Source organism: Carassius gibelio, chromosome A15 (genome assembly GCF_023724105.1).
Source record: "Carassius gibelio isolate Cgi1373 ecotype wild population from Czech Republic chromosome A15, carGib1.2-hapl.c, whole genome shotgun sequence".
Taxonomy (NCBI): Eukaryota; Metazoa; Chordata; class Actinopteri; order Cypriniformes; family Cyprinidae; genus Carassius; species Carassius gibelio.
Window position 1 is genome coordinate 18316445 of NC_068385.1, and position 16079 is coordinate 18332523.

At 53.7% G+C, this 16079-nt stretch overlaps 19 non-coding genes across 19 annotated transcripts; all 19 read right to left on the reverse strand.

The window, feature by feature from the left end:
* Positions 1 to 544: 544 nt before the first annotated feature.
* LOC128029641 (U6 spliceosomal RNA) lies at positions 545 to 651 on the reverse strand. Its single transcript, XR_008187495.1, has one exon. It is a non-coding gene; the product is annotated as a U6 spliceosomal RNA (small nuclear RNA).
* A 734-nt stretch (positions 652 to 1385) lies between these two features.
* Positions 1386 to 1492, reverse strand: LOC128029833 (U6 spliceosomal RNA). The gene has a single exon (XR_008187679.1). It is a non-coding gene; the product is annotated as a U6 spliceosomal RNA (small nuclear RNA).
* Positions 1493 to 2226: 734 nt separating this feature from the next.
* LOC128029642 (U6 spliceosomal RNA) lies at positions 2227 to 2333 on the reverse strand. Its single transcript, XR_008187496.1, has one exon. It is a non-coding gene; the product is annotated as a U6 spliceosomal RNA (small nuclear RNA).
* A 734-nt stretch (positions 2334 to 3067) lies between these two features.
* Positions 3068 to 3174, reverse strand: LOC128029643 (U6 spliceosomal RNA). Its single transcript, XR_008187497.1, has one exon. It is a non-coding gene; the product is annotated as a U6 spliceosomal RNA (small nuclear RNA).
* Positions 3175 to 3908: 734 nt separating this feature from the next.
* On the reverse strand, positions 3909 to 4015 carry LOC128029834 (U6 spliceosomal RNA). Its single transcript, XR_008187680.1, has one exon. It is a non-coding gene; the product is annotated as a U6 spliceosomal RNA (small nuclear RNA).
* Positions 4016 to 4749: 734 nt separating this feature from the next.
* Positions 4750 to 4856, reverse strand: LOC128029823 (U6 spliceosomal RNA). The gene has a single exon (XR_008187669.1). It is a non-coding gene; the product is annotated as a U6 spliceosomal RNA (small nuclear RNA).
* A 734-nt stretch (positions 4857 to 5590) lies between these two features.
* LOC128029644 (U6 spliceosomal RNA) lies at positions 5591 to 5697 on the reverse strand. Its single transcript, XR_008187498.1, has one exon. It is a non-coding gene; the product is annotated as a U6 spliceosomal RNA (small nuclear RNA).
* A 734-nt stretch (positions 5698 to 6431) lies between these two features.
* On the reverse strand, positions 6432 to 6538 carry LOC128029645 (U6 spliceosomal RNA). The gene has a single exon (XR_008187499.1). It is a non-coding gene; the product is annotated as a U6 spliceosomal RNA (small nuclear RNA).
* Positions 6539 to 7272: 734 nt separating this feature from the next.
* On the reverse strand, positions 7273 to 7379 carry LOC128029879 (U6 spliceosomal RNA). The gene has a single exon (XR_008187722.1). It is a non-coding gene; the product is annotated as a U6 spliceosomal RNA (small nuclear RNA).
* Positions 7380 to 8113: 734 nt separating this feature from the next.
* On the reverse strand, positions 8114 to 8220 carry LOC128029646 (U6 spliceosomal RNA). The gene has a single exon (XR_008187500.1). It is a non-coding gene; the product is annotated as a U6 spliceosomal RNA (small nuclear RNA).
* Positions 8221 to 8954: 734 nt separating this feature from the next.
* Positions 8955 to 9061, reverse strand: LOC128029647 (U6 spliceosomal RNA). Its single transcript, XR_008187501.1, has one exon. It is a non-coding gene; the product is annotated as a U6 spliceosomal RNA (small nuclear RNA).
* A 734-nt stretch (positions 9062 to 9795) lies between these two features.
* LOC128029648 (U6 spliceosomal RNA) lies at positions 9796 to 9902 on the reverse strand. The gene has a single exon (XR_008187502.1). It is a non-coding gene; the product is annotated as a U6 spliceosomal RNA (small nuclear RNA).
* A 734-nt stretch (positions 9903 to 10636) lies between these two features.
* Positions 10637 to 10743, reverse strand: LOC128029859 (U6 spliceosomal RNA). Its single transcript, XR_008187703.1, has one exon. It is a non-coding gene; the product is annotated as a U6 spliceosomal RNA (small nuclear RNA).
* A 734-nt stretch (positions 10744 to 11477) lies between these two features.
* LOC128029649 (U6 spliceosomal RNA) lies at positions 11478 to 11584 on the reverse strand. Its single transcript, XR_008187503.1, has one exon. It is a non-coding gene; the product is annotated as a U6 spliceosomal RNA (small nuclear RNA).
* Positions 11585 to 12318: 734 nt separating this feature from the next.
* LOC128029650 (U6 spliceosomal RNA) lies at positions 12319 to 12425 on the reverse strand. The gene has a single exon (XR_008187504.1). It is a non-coding gene; the product is annotated as a U6 spliceosomal RNA (small nuclear RNA).
* Positions 12426 to 13159: 734 nt separating this feature from the next.
* Positions 13160 to 13266, reverse strand: LOC128029835 (U6 spliceosomal RNA). Its single transcript, XR_008187681.1, has one exon. It is a non-coding gene; the product is annotated as a U6 spliceosomal RNA (small nuclear RNA).
* A 734-nt stretch (positions 13267 to 14000) lies between these two features.
* Positions 14001 to 14107, reverse strand: LOC128029837 (U6 spliceosomal RNA). The gene has a single exon (XR_008187682.1). It is a non-coding gene; the product is annotated as a U6 spliceosomal RNA (small nuclear RNA).
* A 734-nt stretch (positions 14108 to 14841) lies between these two features.
* Positions 14842 to 14948, reverse strand: LOC128029652 (U6 spliceosomal RNA). The gene has a single exon (XR_008187506.1). It is a non-coding gene; the product is annotated as a U6 spliceosomal RNA (small nuclear RNA).
* A 734-nt stretch (positions 14949 to 15682) lies between these two features.
* LOC128029653 (U6 spliceosomal RNA) lies at positions 15683 to 15789 on the reverse strand. Its single transcript, XR_008187507.1, has one exon. It is a non-coding gene; the product is annotated as a U6 spliceosomal RNA (small nuclear RNA).
* Between the last annotated feature and the right edge of the window lie 290 nt (positions 15790 to 16079).

The window sequence follows — 16079 nt, forward strand, 5'->3', positions numbered from 1 at the left end:
AGCGCGTCAGTTTCTAAACGTGTCCGATTACACCGTGATGTACAGGAGCATCTTCTGGACACGAGGAAGCAGGTGTACACACTTGCCTTTGGTCCCTGGCGTACTGGAGCTGAAGGAGGCGTGGCCTCTACCTTTTTATAAGAAAGGAGAGTGGGCAGTGAAGAAGGGCTGGACAGCAAAGGCTCAGGGTGAAGGGAGTCTTACCGGATGCTCTTTGGATCTCCACAAGGTAGTGTACGGTCAGGGATTCTCTTCTTACATCCTAAACATGAGCGTGGAAGTTCTCCGGCTAGATTTCATGTTGTTAAATAAGCAGTTGACACGGTTCTCCTCTCCCTGCTCTCAAGTTCCGAGTCTGACGATGGCCACGTACTTCTCATGAGTTCATCACATGGTGTGACGGAGCGGGGCTGCAACTGAACATCTCTAAGACAGAGGAGATGGTGAGTGATTTTACGTCAAAACGCCTCCCACGCGGAGACTTCTATGTTTATTCACCGCCCGAGGGCTGATAGAGTAGAGGGGCACGGATATCGCAATCAAATAAAAGATGGAGCGCTTCACGGATTTGCGTGTCATCCTTTCGCAGGGGCCATGCTAATCTTCTCTGTATCGATCCAATTTTAGTATATGTGCCGCCGTGGCGAGCACGGAACAGCTGGCTCGCTCGAGGTATCTGTACCCCTCGGGTCCCTGCGAGCTCTCTCAGAGCTGGTAAGGGCCCAGTGAGCCATCTCACCCCCTCGCATACCGTGCCGCACGGAGCGCGTCGGTGCTGAGGCCGGACGCACACCCTTCCATTGATGCAACCGCTCACCGAGTTTGGGGGACAGGTGAACGTAGCGCGTCAGTTTCTAAACGTGTCCGATTACACCGTGATGTACAGGAGCATCTTCTGGACACGAGGAAGCAGGTGTACACACTTGCCTTTGGTCCCTGGCGTACTGGAGCTGAAGGAGGCGTGGCCTCTACCTTTTTATAAGAAAGGAGAGTGGGCAGTGAAGAAGGGCTGGACAGCAAAGGCTCAGGGTGAAGGGAGTCTTACCGGATGCTCTTTGGATCTCCACAAGGTAGTGTACGGTCAGGGATTCTCTTCTTACATCCTAAACATGAGCGTGGAAGTTCTCCGGCTAGATTTCATGTTGTTAAATAAGCAGTTGACACGGTTCTCCTCTCCCTGCTCTCAAGTTCTGAGTCTGACGATGGCCACGTACTTCTCATGAGTTCATCACATGGTGTGACGGAGCGGGGCTGCAACTGAACATCTCTAAGACAGAGGAGATGGTGAGTGATTTTACGTCAAAACGCCTCCCACGCGGAGACTTCTATGTTTATTCACCGCCCGAGGGCTGATAGAGTAGAGGGGCACGGATATCGCAATCAAATAAAAGCTGGAGCGCTTCACGGATTTGCGTGTCATCCTTTCGCAGGGGCCATGCTAATCTTCTCTGTATCGATCCAATTTTAGTATATGTGCCGCCGTGGCGAGCACGGAACAGCTGGCTCGCTCGAGGTATCTGTACCCCTCGGGTCCCTGCGAGCTCTCTCAGAGCTGGTAAGGGCCCAGTGAGCCGTCTCACCCCCTCGCATACCGTGCCGCACGGAGCGCGTCGGTGCTGAGGCCGGACGCACACCCCTCCATTGATGCAACCGCTCACCGAGTTTGGGGGACAGGTGAACGTAGCGCGTCAGTTTCTAAACGTGTCCGATTACACCGTGATGTACAGGAGCATCTTCTGGACACGAGGAAGCAGGTGTACACACTTGCCTTTGGTCCCTGGCGTACTAGAGCTGAAGGAGGCGTGGCCTCTACCTTTTTATAAGAAAGGAGAGTGGGCAGTGAAGAAGGGCTGGACAGCAAAGGCTCAGGGTGAAGGGAGTCTTACCGGATGCTCTTTGGATCTCCACAAGGTAGTGTACGGTCAGGGATTCTCTTCTTACATCCTAAACATGAGCGTGGAAGTTCTCCGGCTAGATTTCATGTTGTTAAATAAGCAGTTGACACGGTTCTCCTCTCCCTGCTCTCAAGTTCCGAGTCTGACGATGGCCACGTACTTCTCATGAGTTCATCACATGGTGTGACGGAGCGGGGCTGCAACTGAACATCTCTAAGACAGAGGAGATGGTGAGTGATTTTACGTCAAAACGCCTCCCACGCGGAGACTTCTATGTTTATTCACCGCCCGAGGGCTGATAGAGTAGAGGGGCACGGATATCGCAATCAAATAAAAGATGGAGCGCTTCACGGATTTGCGTGTCATCCTTTCGCAGGGGCCATGCTAATCTTCTCTGTATCGATCCAATTTTAGTATATGTGCCGCCGTGGCGAGCACGGAACAGCTGGCTCGCTCGAGGTATCTGTACCCCTCGGGTCCCTGCGAGCTCTCTCAGAGCTGGTAAGGGCCCAGTGAGCCATCTCACCCCCTCGCATACCGTGCCGCACGGAGCGCGTCGGTGCTGAGGCCGGACGCACACCCTTCCATTGATGCAACCGCTCACCGAGTTTGGGGGACAGGTGAACGTAGCGCGTCAGTTTCTAAACGTGTCCGATTACACCGTGATGTACAGGAGCATCTTCTGGACACGAGGAAGCAGGTGTACACACTTGCCTTTGGTCCCTGGCGTACTGGAGCTGAAGGAGGCGTGGCCTCTACCTTTTTATAAGAAAGGAGAGTGGGCAGTGAAGAAGGGCTGGACAGCAAAGGCTCAGGGTGAAGGGAGTCTTACCGGATGCTCTTTGGATCTCCACAAGGTAGTGTACGGTCAGGGATTCTCTTCTTACATCCTAAACATGAGCGTGGAAGTTCTCCGGCTAGATTTCATGTTGTTAAATAAGCAGTTGACACGGTTCTCCTCTCCCTGCTCTCAAGTTCCGAGTCTGACGATGGCCACGTACTTCTCATGAGTTCATCACATGGTGTGACGGAGCGGGGCTGCAACTGAACATCTCTAAGACAGAGGAGATGGTGAGTGATTTTACGTCAAAACGCCTCCCACGCGGAGACTTCTATGTTTATTCACCGCCCGAGGGCTGATAGAGTAGAGGGGCACGGATATCGCAATCAAATAAAAGATGGAGCGCTTCACGGATTTGCGTGTCATCCTTTCGCAGGGGCCATGCTAATCTTCTCTGTATCGATCCAATTTTAGTATATGTGCCGCCGTGGCGAGCACGGAACAGCTGGCTCGCTCGAGGTATCTGTACCCCTCGGGTCCCTGCGAGCTCTCTCAGAGCTGGTAAGGGCCCAGTGAGCCATCTCACCCCCTCGCATACCGTGCCGCACGGAGCGCGTCGGTGCTGAGGCCGGACGCACACCCTTCCATTGATGCAACCGCTCACCGAGTTTGGGGGACAGGTGAACGTAGCGCGTCAGTTTCTAAACGTGTCCGATTACACCGTGATGTACAGGAGCATCTTCTGGACACGAGGAAGCAGGTGTACACACTTGCCTTTGGTCCCTGGCGTACTGGAGCTGAAGGAGGCGTGGCCTCTACCTTTTTATAAGAAAGGAGAGTGGGCAGTGAAGAAGGGCTGGACAGCAAAGGCTCAGGGTGAAGGGAGTCTTACCGGATGCTCTTTGGATCTCCACAAGGTAGTGTACGGTCAGGGATTCTCTTCTTACATCCTAAACATGAGCGTGGAAGTTCTCCGGCTAGATTTCATGTTGTTAAATAAGCAGTTGACACGGTTCTCCTCTCCCTGCTCTCAAGTTCTGAGTCTGACGATGGCCACGTACTTCTCATGAGTTCATCACATGGTGTGACGGAGCGGGGCTGCAACTGAACATCTCTAAGACAGAGGAGATGGTGAGTGATTTTACGTCAAAACGCCTCCCACGCGGAGACTTCTATGTTTATTCACCGCCCGAGGGCTGATAGAGTAGAGGGGCACGGATATCGCAATCAAATAAAAGCTGGAGCGCTTCACGGATTTGCGTGTCATCCTTTCGCAGGGGCCATGCTAATCTTCTCTGTATCGATCCAATTTTAGTATATGTGCCGCCGTGGCGAGCACGGAACAGCTGGCTCGCTCGAGGTATCTGTACCCCTCGGGTCCCTGCGAGCTCTCTCAGAGCTGGTAAGGGCCCAGTGAGCCGTCTCACCCCCTCGCATACCGTGCCGCACGGAGCGCGTCGGTGCTGAGGCCGGACGCACACCCCTCCATTGATGCAACCGCTCACCGAGTTTGGGGGACAGGTGAACGTAGCGCGTCAGTTTCTAAACGTGTCCGATTACACCGTGATGTACAGGAGCATCTTCTGGACACGAGGAAGCAGGTGTACACACTTGCCTTTGGTCCCTGGCGTACTGGAGCTGAAGGAGGCGTGGCCTCTACCTTTTTATAAGAAAGGAGAGTGGGCAGTGAAGAAGGGCTGGACAGCAAAGGCTCAGGGTGAAGGGAGTCTTACCGGATGCTCTTTGGATCTCCACAAGGTAGTGTACGGTCAGGGATTCTCTTCTTACATCCTAAACATGAGCGTGGAAGTTCTCCGGCTAGATTTCATGTTGTTAAATAAGCAGTTGACACGGTTCTCCTCTCCCTGCTCTCAAGTTCCGAGTCTGACGATGGCCACGTACTTCTCATGAGTTCATCACATGGTGTGACGGAGCGGGGCTGCAACTGAACATCTCTAAGACAGAGGAGATGGTGAGTGATTTTACGTCAAAACGCCTCCCACGCGGAGACTTCTATGTTTATTCACCGCCCGAGGGCTGATAGAGTAGAGGGGCACGGATATCGCAATCAAATAAAAGATGGAGTGCTTCACGGATTTGCGTGTCATCCTTTCGCAGGGGCCATGCTAATCTTCTCTGTATCGATCCAATTTTAGTATATGTGCCGCCGTGGCGAGCACGGAACAGCTGGATCGCTCGAGGTATCTGTACCCCTCGGGTCCCTGCGAGCTCTCTCAGAGCTGGTAAGGGCCCAGTGAGCCATCTCACCCCCTCGCATACCGTGCCGCACGGAGCGCGTCGGTGCTGAGGCCGGACGCACACCCTTCCATTGATGCAACCGCTCACCGAGTTTGGGGGACAGGTGAACGTAGCGCGTCAGTTTCTAAACGTGTCCGATTACACCGTGATGTACAGGAGCATCTTCTGGACACGAGGAAGCAGGTGTACACACTTGCCTTTGGTCCCTGGCGTACTGGAGCTGAAGGAGGCGTGGCCTCTACCTTTTTATAAGAAAGGAGAGTGGGCAGTGAAGAAGGGCTGGACAGCAAAGGCTCAGGGTGAAGGGAGTCTTACCGGATGCTCTTTGGATCTCCACAAGGTAGTGTACGGTCAGGGATTCTCTTCTTACATCCTAAACATGAGCGTGGAAGTTCTCCGGCTAGATTTCATGTTGTTAAATAAGCAGTTGACACGGTTCTCCTCTCCCTGCTCTCAAGTTCCGAGTCTGACGATGGCCACGTACTTCTCATGAGTTCATCACATGGTGTGACGGAGCGGGGCTGCAACTGAACATCTCTAAGACAGAGGAGATGGTGAGTGATTTTACGTCAAAACGCCTCCCACGCGGAGACTTCTATGTTTATTCACCGCCCGAGGGCTGATAGAGTAGAGGGGCACGGATATCGCAATCAAATAAAAGATGGAGCGCTTCACGGATTTGCGTGTCATCCTTTCGCAGGGGCCATGCTAATCTTCTCTGTATCGATCCAATTTTAGTATATGTGCCGCCGTGGCGAGCACGGAACAGCTGGCTCGCTCGAGGTATCTGTAACCCTCGGGTCCCTGCGAGCTCTCTCAGAGCTGGTAAGGGCCCAGTGAGCCATCTCACCCCCTCGCATACCGTGCCGCACGGAGCGCGTCGGTGCTGAGGCCGGACGCACACCCCTCCATTGATGCAACCGCTCATCGAGTTTGGGGGACAGGTGAACGTAGCGCGTCAGTTTCTAAACGTGTCCGATTACACCGTGATGTACAGGAGCATCTTCTGGACACGAGGAAGCAGGTGTACACACTTGCCTTTGGTCCCTGGCGTACTGGAGCTGAAGGAGGCGTGGCCTCTACCTTTTTATAAGAAAGGAGAGTGGGCAGTGAAGAAGGGCTGGACAGCAAAGGCTCAGGGTGAAGGGAGTCTTACCGGATGCTCTTTGGATCTCCACAAGGTAGTGTACGGTCAGGGATTCTCTTCTTACATCCTAAACATGAGCGTGGAAGTTCTCCGGCTAGATTTCATGTTGTTAAATAAGCAGTTGACACGGTTCTCCTCTCCCTGCTCTCAAGTTCCGAGTCTGACGATGGCCACGTACTTCTCATGAGTTCATCACATGGTGTGACGGAGCGGGGCTGCAACTGAACATCTCTAAGACAGAGGAGATGGTGAGTGATTTTACGTCAAAACGCCTCCCACGCGGAGACTTCTATGTTTATTCACCGCCCGAGGGCTGATAGAGTAGAGGGGCACGGATATCGCAATCAAATAAAAGATGGAGCGCTTCACGGATTTGCGTGTCATCCTTTCGCAGGGGCCATGCTAATCTTCTCTGTATCGATCCAATTTTAGTATATGTGCCGCCGTGGCGAGCACGGAACAGCTGGCTCGCTCGAGGTATCTGTACCCCTCGGGTCCCTGCGAGCTCTCTCAGAGCTGGTAAGGGCCCAGTGAGCCGTCTCACCCCCTCGCATACCGTGCCGCACGGAGCGCGTCGGTGCTGAGGCCGGACGCACACCCCTCCATTGATGCAACCGCTCACCGAGTTTGGGGGACAGGTGAACGTAGCGCGTCAGTTTCTAAACGTGTCCGATTACACCGTGATGTACAGGAGCATCTTCTGGACACGAGGAAGCAGGTGTACACACTTGCCTTTGGTCCCTGGCGTACTGGAGCTGAAGGAGGCGTGGCCTCTACCTTTTTATAAGAAAGGAGAGTGGGCAGTGAAGAAGGGCTGGACAGCAAAGGCTCAGGGTGAAGGGAGTCTTACCGGATGCTCTTTGGATCTCCACAAGGTAGTGTACGGTCAGGGATTCTCTTCTTACATCCTAAACATGAGCGTGGAAGTTCTCCGGCTAGATTTCATGTTGTTAAATAAGCAGTTGACACGGTTCTCCTCTCCCTGCTCTCAAGTTCCGAGTCTGACGATGGCCACGTACTTCTCATGAGTTCATCACATGGTGTGACGGAGCGGGACTGCAACTGAACATCTCTAAGACAGAGGAGATGGTGAGTGATTTTACGTCAAAACGCCTCCCACGCGGAGACTTCTATGTTTATTCACCGCCCGAGGGCTGATAGAGTAGAGGGGCACGGATATCGCAATCAAATAAAAGATGGAGCGCTCCACGGATTTGCGTGTCATCCTTTCGCAGGGGCCATGCTAATCTTCTCTGTATCGATCCAATTTTAGTATATGTGCCGCCGTGGCGAGCACGGAACAGCTGGCTCGCTCGAGGTATCTGTACCCCTCGGGTCCCTGCGAGCTCTCTCAGAGCTGGTAAGGGCCCAGTGAGCCATCTCACCCCCTCGCATACCGTGCCGCACGGAGCGCGTCGGTGCTGAGGCCGGACGCACACCCCTCCATTGATGCAACCGCTCACCGAGTTTGGGGGACAGGTGAACGTAGCGCGTCAGTTTCTAAACGTGTCCGATTACACCGTGATGTACAGGAGCATCTTCTGGACACGAGGAAGCAGGTGTACACACTTGCCTTTGGTCCCTGGCGTACTGGAGCTGAAGGAGGCGTGGCCTCTACCTTTTTATAAGAAAGGAGAGTGGGCAGTGAAGAAGGGCTGGACAGCAAAGGCTCAGGGTGAAGGGAGTCTTACCGGATGCTCTTTGGATCTCCACAAGGTAGTGTACGGTCAGGGATTCTCTTCTTACATCCTAAACATGAGCGTGGAAGTTCTCCGGCTAGATTTCATGTTGTTAAATAAGCAGTTGACACGGTTCTCCTCTCCCTGCTCTCAAGTTCCGAGTCTGACGATGGCCACGTACTTCTCATGAGTTCATCACATGGTGTGACGGAGCGGGGCTGCAACTGAACATCTCTAAGACAGAGGAGATGGTGAGTGATTTTACGTCAAAACGCCTCCCACGCGGAGACTTCTATGTTTATTCACCGCCCGAGGGCTGATAGAGTAGAGGGGCACGGATATCGCAATCAAATAAAAGATGGAGCGCTTCACGGATTTGCGTGTCATCCTTTCGCAGGGGCCATGCTAATCTTCTCTGTATCGATCCAATTTTAGTATATGTGCCGCCGTGGCGAGCACGGAACAGCTGGCTCGCTCGAGGTATCTGTACCCCTCGGGTCCCTGCGAGCTCTCTCAGAGCTGGTAAGGGCCCAGTGAGCCGTCTCACCCCCTCGCATACCGTGCCGCACGGAGCGCGTCGGTGCTGAGGCCGGACGCACACCCCTCCATTGATGCAACCGCTCACCGAGTTTGGGGGACAGGTGAACGTAGCGCGTCAGTTTCTAAACGTGTCCGATTACACCGTGATGTACAGGAGCATCTTCTGGACACGAGGAAGCAGGTGTACACACTTGCCTTTGGTCCCTGGCGTACTGGAGCTGAAGGAGGCGTGGCCTCTACCTTTTTATAAGAAAGGAGAGTGGGCAGTGAAGAAGGGCTGGACAGCAAAGGCTCAGGGTGAAGGGAGTCTTACCGGATGCTCTTTGGATCTCCACAAGGTAGTGTACGGTCAGGGATTCTCTTCTTACATCCTAAACATGAGCGTGGAAGTTCTCCGGCTAGATTTCATGTTGTTAAATAAGCAGTTGACACGGTTCTCCTCTCCCTGCTCTCAAGTTCCGAGTCTGACGATGGCCACGTACTTCTCATGAGTTCATCACATGGTGTGACGGAGCGGGGCTGCAACTGAACATCTCTAAGACAGAGGAGATGGTGAGTGATTTTACATCAAAACGCCTCCCACGCGGAGACTTCTATGTTTATTCACCGCCCGAGGGCTGATAGAGTAGAGGGGCACGGATATCGCAATCAAATAAAAGATGGAGCGCTTCACGGATTTGCGTGTCATCCTTTCGCAGGGGCCATGCTAATCTTCTCTGTATCGATCCAATTTTAGTATATGTGCCGCCGTGGCGAGCACGGAACAGCTGGCTCGCTCGAGGTATCTGTACCCCTCGGGTCCCTGCGAGCTCTCTCAGAGCTGGTAAGGGCCCAGTGAGCCGTCTCACCCCCTCGCATACCGTGCCGCACGGAGCGCGTCGGTGCTGAGGCCGGACGCACACCCCTCCATTGATGCAACCGCTCACCGAGTTTGGGGGACAGGTGAACGTAGCGCGTCAGTTTCTAAACGTGTCCGATTACACCGTGATGTACAGGAGCATCTTCTGGACACGAGGAAGCAGGTGTACACACTTGCCTTTGGTCCCTGGCGTACTGGAGCTGAAGGAGGCGTGGCCTCTACCTTTTTATAAGAAAGGAGAGTGGGCAGTGAAGAAGGGCTGGACAGCAAAGGCTCAGGGTGAAGGGAGTCTTACCGGATGCTCTTTGGATCTCCACAAGGTAGTGTACGGTCAGGGATTCTCTTCTTACATCCTAAACATGAGCGTGGAAGTTCTCCGGCTAGATTTCATGTTGTTAAATAAGCAGTTGACACGGTTCTCCTCTCCCTGCTCTCAAGTTCCGAGTCTGACGATGGCCACGTACTTCTCATGAGTTCATCACATGGTGTGACGGAGCGGGGCTGCAACTGAACATCTCTAAGACAGAGGAGATGGTGAGTGATTTTACGTCAAAACGCCTCCCACGCGGAGACTTCTATGTTTATTCACCGCCCGAGGGCTGATAGAGTAGAGGGGCACGGATATCGCAATCAAATAAAAGATGGAGCGCTTCACGGATTTGCGTGTCATCCTTTCGCAGGGGCCATGCTAATCTTCTCTGTATCGATCCAATTTTAGTATATGTGCCGCCGTGGCGAGCACGGAACAGCTGGCTCGCTCGAGGTATCTGTACCCCTCGGGTCCCTGCGAGCTCTCTCAGAGCTGGTAAGGGCCCAGTGAGCCGTCTCACCCCCTCGCATACCGTGCCGCACGGAGCGCGTCGGTGCTGAGGCCGGACGCACACCCCTCCATTGATGCAACCGCTCACCGAGTTTGGGGGACAGGTGAACGTAGCGCGTCAGTTTCTAAACGTGTCCGATTACACCGTGATGTACAGGAGCATCTTCTGGACACGAGGAAGCAGGTGTACACACTTGCCTTTGGTCCCTGGCGTACTGGAGCTGAAGGAGGCGTGGCCTCTACCTTTTTATAAGAAAGGAGAGTGGGCAGTGAAGAAGGGCTGGACAGCAAAGGCTCAGGGTGAAGGGAGCCTTACCGGATGCTCTTTGGATCTCCACAAGGTAGTGTACGGTCAGGGATTCTCTTCTTACATCCTAAACATGAGCGTGGAAGTTCTCCGGCTAGATTTCATGTTGTTAAATAAGCAGTTGACACGGTTCTCCTCTCCCTGCTCTAAAGTTCTGAGTCTGACGATGGCCACGTACTTCTCATGAGTTCATCACATGGTGTGACGGAGCGGGGCTGCAACTGAACATCTCTAAGACAGAGGAGATGGTGAGTGATTTTACGTCAAAACGCCTCCCACGCGGAGACTTCTATGTTTATTCACCGCCCGAGGGCTGATAGAGTAGAGGGGCACGGATATCGCAATCAAATAAAAGATGGAACGCTTCACGGATTTGCGTGTCATCCTTTCACAGGGGCCATGCTAATCTTCTCTGTATCGATCCAATTTTAGTATATGTGCCGCCGTGGCGAGCACGGAACAGCTGGCTCGCTCGAGGTATCTGTACCCCTCGGGTCCCTGCGAGCTCTCTCAGAGCTGGTAAGGGCCCAGTGAGCCGTCTCACCCCCTCGCATACCGTGCCGCACGGAGCGCGTCGGTGCTGAGGCCGGACGCACACCCCTCCATTGATGCAACCGCTCACCGAGTTTGGGGGACAGGTGAACGTAGCGCGTCAGTTTCTAAACGTGTCCGATTACACCGTGATGTACAGGAGCATCTTCTGGACACGAGGAAGCAGGTGTACACACTTGCCTTTGGTCCCTGGCGTACTGGAGCTGAAGGAGGCGTGGCCTCTACCTTTTTATAAGAAAGGAGAGTGGGCAGTGAAGAAGGGCTGGACAGCAAAGGCTCAGGGTGAAGGGAGTCTTACCGGATGCTCTTTGGATCTCCACAAGGTAGTGTACGGTCAGGGATTCTCTTCTTACATCCTAAACATGAGCGTGGAAGTTCTCCGGCTAGATTTCATGTTGTTAAATAAGCAGTTGACACGGTTCTCCTCTCCCTGCTCTCAAGTTCCGAGTCTGACGATGGCCACGTACTTCTCATGAGTTCATCACATGGTGTGACGGAGCGGGGCTGCAACTGAACATCTCTAAGACAGAGGAGATGGTGAGTGATTTTACGTCAAAACGCCTCCCACGCGGAGACTTCTATGTTTATTCACCGCCCGAGGGCTGATAGAGTAGAGGGGCACGGATATCGCAATCAAATAAAAGATGGAGCGCTTCACGGATTTGCGTGTCATCCTTTCGCAGGGGCCATGCTAATCTTCTCTGTATCGATCCAATTTTAGTATATGTGCCGCCGTGGCGAGCACGGAACAGCTGGCTCGCTCGAGGTATCTGTACCCCTCGGGTCCCTGCGAGCTCTCTCAGAGCTGGTAAGGGCCCAGTGAGCCATCTCACCCCCTCGCATACCGTGCCGCACGGAGCGCGTCGGTGCTGAGGCCGGACGCACACCCTTCCATTGATGCAACCGCTCACCGAGTTTGGGGGACAGGTGAACGTAGCGCGTCAGTTTCTAAACGTGTCCGATTACACCGTGATGTACAGGAGCATCTTCTGGACACGAGGAAGCAGGTGTACACACTTGCCTTTGGTCCCTGGCGTACTGGAGCTGAAGGAGGCGTGGCCTCTACCTTTTTATAAGAAAGGAGAGTGGGCAGTGAAGAAGGGCTGGACAGCAAAGGCTCAGGGTGAAGGGAGTCTTACCGGATGCTCTTTGGATCTCCACAAGGTAGTGTACGGTCAGGGATTCTCTTCTTACATCCTAAACATGAGCGTGGAAGTTCTCCGGCTAGATTTCATGTTGTTAAATAAGCAGTTGACACGGTTCTCCTCTCCCTGCTCTCAAGTTCCGAGTCTGACGATGGCCACGTACTTCTCATGAGTTCATCACATGGTGTGACGGAGCGGGGCTGCAACTGAACATCTCTAAGACAGAGGAGATGGTGAGTGATTTTACGTCAAAACGCCTCCCACGCGGAGACTTCTATGTTTATTCACCGCCCGAGGGCTGATAGAGTAGAGGGGCACGGATATCGCAATCAAATAAAAGATGGAGCGCTTCACGGATTTGCGTGTCATCCTTTCGCAGGGGCCATGCTAATCTTCTCTGTATCGATCCAATTTTAGTATATGTGCCGCCGTGGCGAGCACGGAACAGCTGGCTCGCTCGAGGTATCTGTACCCCTCGGGTCCCTGCGAGCTCTCTCAGAGCTGGTAAGGGCCCAGTGAGCCATCTCACCCCCTCGCATACCGTGCCGCACGGAGCGCGTCGGTGCTGAGGCCGGACGCACACCCTTCCATTGATGCAACCGCTCACCGAGTTTGGGGGACAGGTGAACGTAGCGCGTCAGTTTCTAAACGTGTCCGATTACACCGTGATGTACAGGAGCATCTTCTGGACACGAGGAAGCAGGTGTACACACTTGCCTTTGGTCCCTGGCGTACTGGAGCTGAAGGAGGCGTGGCCTCTACCTTTTTATAAGAAAGGAGAGTGGGCAGTGAAGAAGGGCTGGACAGCAAAGGCTCAGGGTGAAGGGAGTCTTACCGGATGCTCTTTGGATCTCCACAAGGTAGTGTACGGTCAGGGATTCTCTTCTTACATCCTAAACATGAGCGTGGAAGTTCTCCGGCTAGATTTCATGTTGTTAAATAAGCAGTTGACACGGTTCTCCTCTCCCTGCTCTCAAGTTCTGAGTCTGACGATGGCCACGTACTTCTCATGAGTTCATCACATGGTGTGACGGAGCGGGGCTGCAACTGAACATCTCTAAGACAGAGGAGATGGTGAGTGATTTTACGTCAAAACGCCTCCCACGCGGAGACTTCTATGTTTATTCACCGCCCGAGGGCTGATAGAGTAGAGGGGCACGGATATCGCAATCAAATAAAAGCTGGAGCGCTTCACGGATTTGCGTGTCATCCTTTCGCAGGGGCCATGCTAATCTTCTCTGTATCGATCCAATTTTAGTATATGTGCCGCCGTGGCGAGCACGGAACAGCTGGCTCGCTCGAGGTATCTGTACCCCTCGGGTCCCTGCGAGCTCTCTCAGAGCTGGTAAGGGCCCAGTGAGCCATCTCACCCCCTCGCATACCGTGCCGCACGGAGCGCGTCGGTGCTGAGGCCGGACGCACACCCTTCCATTGATGCAACCGCTCACCGAGTTTGGGGGACAGGTGAACGTAGCGCGTCAGTTTCTAAACGTGTCCGATTACACCGTGATGTACAGGAGCATCTTCTGGACACGAGGAAGCAGGTGTACACACTTGCCTTTGGTCCCTGGCGTACTGGAGCTGAAGGAGGCGTGGCCTCTACCTTTTTATAAGAAAGGAGAGTGGGCAGTGAAGAAGGGCTGGACAGCAAAGGCTCAGGGTGAAGGGAGTCTTACCGGATGCTCTTTGGATCTCCACAAGGTAGTGTACGGTCAGGGATTCTCTTCTTACATCCTAAACATGAGCGTGGAAGTTCTCCGGCTAGATTTCATGTTGTTAAATAAGCAGTTGACACGGTTCTCCTCTCCCTGCTCTCAAGTTCTGAGTCTGACGATGGCCACGTACTTCTCATGAGTTCATCACATGGTGTGACGGAGCGGGGCTGCAACTGAACATCTCTAAGACAGAGGAGATGGTGAGTGATTTTACGTCAAAACGCCTCCCACGCGGAGACTTCTATGTTTATTCACCGCCCGAGGGCTGATAGAGTAGAGGGGCACGGATATCGCAATCAAATAAAAGCTGGAGCGCTTCACGGATTTGCGTGTCATCCTTTCGCAGGGGCCATGCTAATCTTCTCTGTATCGATCCAATTTTAGTATATGTGCCGCCGTGGCGAGCACGGAACAGCTGGCTCGCTCGAGGTATCTGTACCCCTCGGGTCCCTGCGAGCTCTCTCAGAGCTGGTAAGGGCCCAGTGAGCCGTCTCACCCCCTCGCATACCGTGCCGCACGGAGCGCGTCGGTGCTGAGGCCGGACGCACACCCCTCCATTGATGCAACCGCTCACCGAGTTTGGGGGACAGGTGAACGTAGCGCGTCAGTTTCTAAACGTGTCCGATTACACCGTGATGTACAGGAGCATCTTCTGGACACGAGGAAGCAGGTGTACACACTTGCCTTTGGTCCCTGGCGTACTGGAGCTGAAGGAGGCGTGGCCTCTACCTTTTTATAAGAAAGGAGAGTGGGCAGTGAAGAAGGGCTGGACAGCAAAGGCTCAGGGTGAAGGGAGTCTTACCGGATGCTCTTTGGATCTCCACAAGGTAGTGTACGGTCAGGGATTCTCTTCTTACATCCTAAACATGAGCGTGGAAGTTCTCCGGCTAGATTTCATGTTGTTAAATAAGCAGTTGACACGGTTCTCCTCTCCCTGCTCTCAAGTTCCGAGTCTGACGATGGCCACGTACTTCTCATGAGTTCATCACATGGTGTGACGGAGCGGGGCTGCAACTGAACATCTCTAAGACAGAGGAGATGGTGAGTGATTTTACGTCAAAACGCCTCCCACGCGGAGACTTCTATGTTTATTCACCGCCCGAGGGCTGATAGAGTAGAGGGGCACGGATATCGCAATCAAATAAAAGATGGAGCGCTTCACGGATTTGCGTGTCATCCTTTCGCAGGGGCCATGCTAATCTTCTCTGTATCGATCCAATTTTAGTATATGTGCCGCCGTGGCGAGCACGGAACAGCTGGATCGCTCGAGGTATCTGTACCCCTCGGGTCCCTGCGAGCTCTCTCAGAGCTGGTAAGGGCCCAGTGAGCCATCTCACCCCCTCGCATACCGTGCCGCACGGAGCGCGTCGGTGCTGAGGCCGGACGCACACCCTTCCATTGATGCAACCGCTCACCGAGTTTGGGGGACAGGTGAACGTAGCGCGTCAGTTTCTAAACGTGTCCGATTACACCGTGATGTACAGGAGCATCTTCTGGACACGAGGAAGCAGGTGTACACACTTGCCTTTGGTCCCTGGCGTACTGGAGCTGAAGGAGGCGTGGCCTCTACCTTTTTATAAGAAAGGAGAGTGGGCAGTGAAGAAGGGCTGGACAGCAAAGGCTCAGGGTGAAGGGAGTCTTACCGGATGCTCTTTGGATCTCCACAAGGTAGTGTACGGTCAGGGATTCTCTTCTTACATCCTAAACATGAGCGTGGAAGTTCTCCGGCTAGATTTCATGTTGTTAAATAAGCAGTTGACACGGTTCTCCTCTCCCTGCTCTCAAGTTCCGAGTCTGACGATGGCCACGTACTTCTCATGAGTTCATCACATGGTGTGACGGAGCGGGGCTGCAACTGAACATCTCTAAGACAGAGGAGATGGTGAGTGATTTTACGTCAAAACGCCTCCCACGCGGAGACTTCTATGTTTATTCACCGCCCGAGGGCTGATAGAGTAGAGGGGCACGGATATCGCAATCAAATAAAAGATGGAGCGCTTCACGGATTTGCGTGTCATCCTTTCGCAGGGGCCATGCTAATCTTCTCTGTATCGATCCAATTTTAGTATATGTGCCGCCGTGGCGAGCACGGAACAGCTGGCTCGCTCGAGGTATCTGTACCCCTCGGGTCCCTGCGAGCTCTCTCAGAGCTGGTAAGGGCCCAGTGAGCCATCTCACCCCCTCGCATACCGTGCCGCACGGAGCGCGTCGGTGCTGAGGCCGGACGCACACCCTTCCATTGATGCAACCGCTCACCGAGTTTGGGGGACAGGTGAACGTAGCGCGTCAGTTTCTAAACGTGTCCGATTACACCGTGATGTACAGGAGCATCTTCTGGACACGAGGAAGCAGGTGTACACACTTGCCTTTGGTCCCTGGC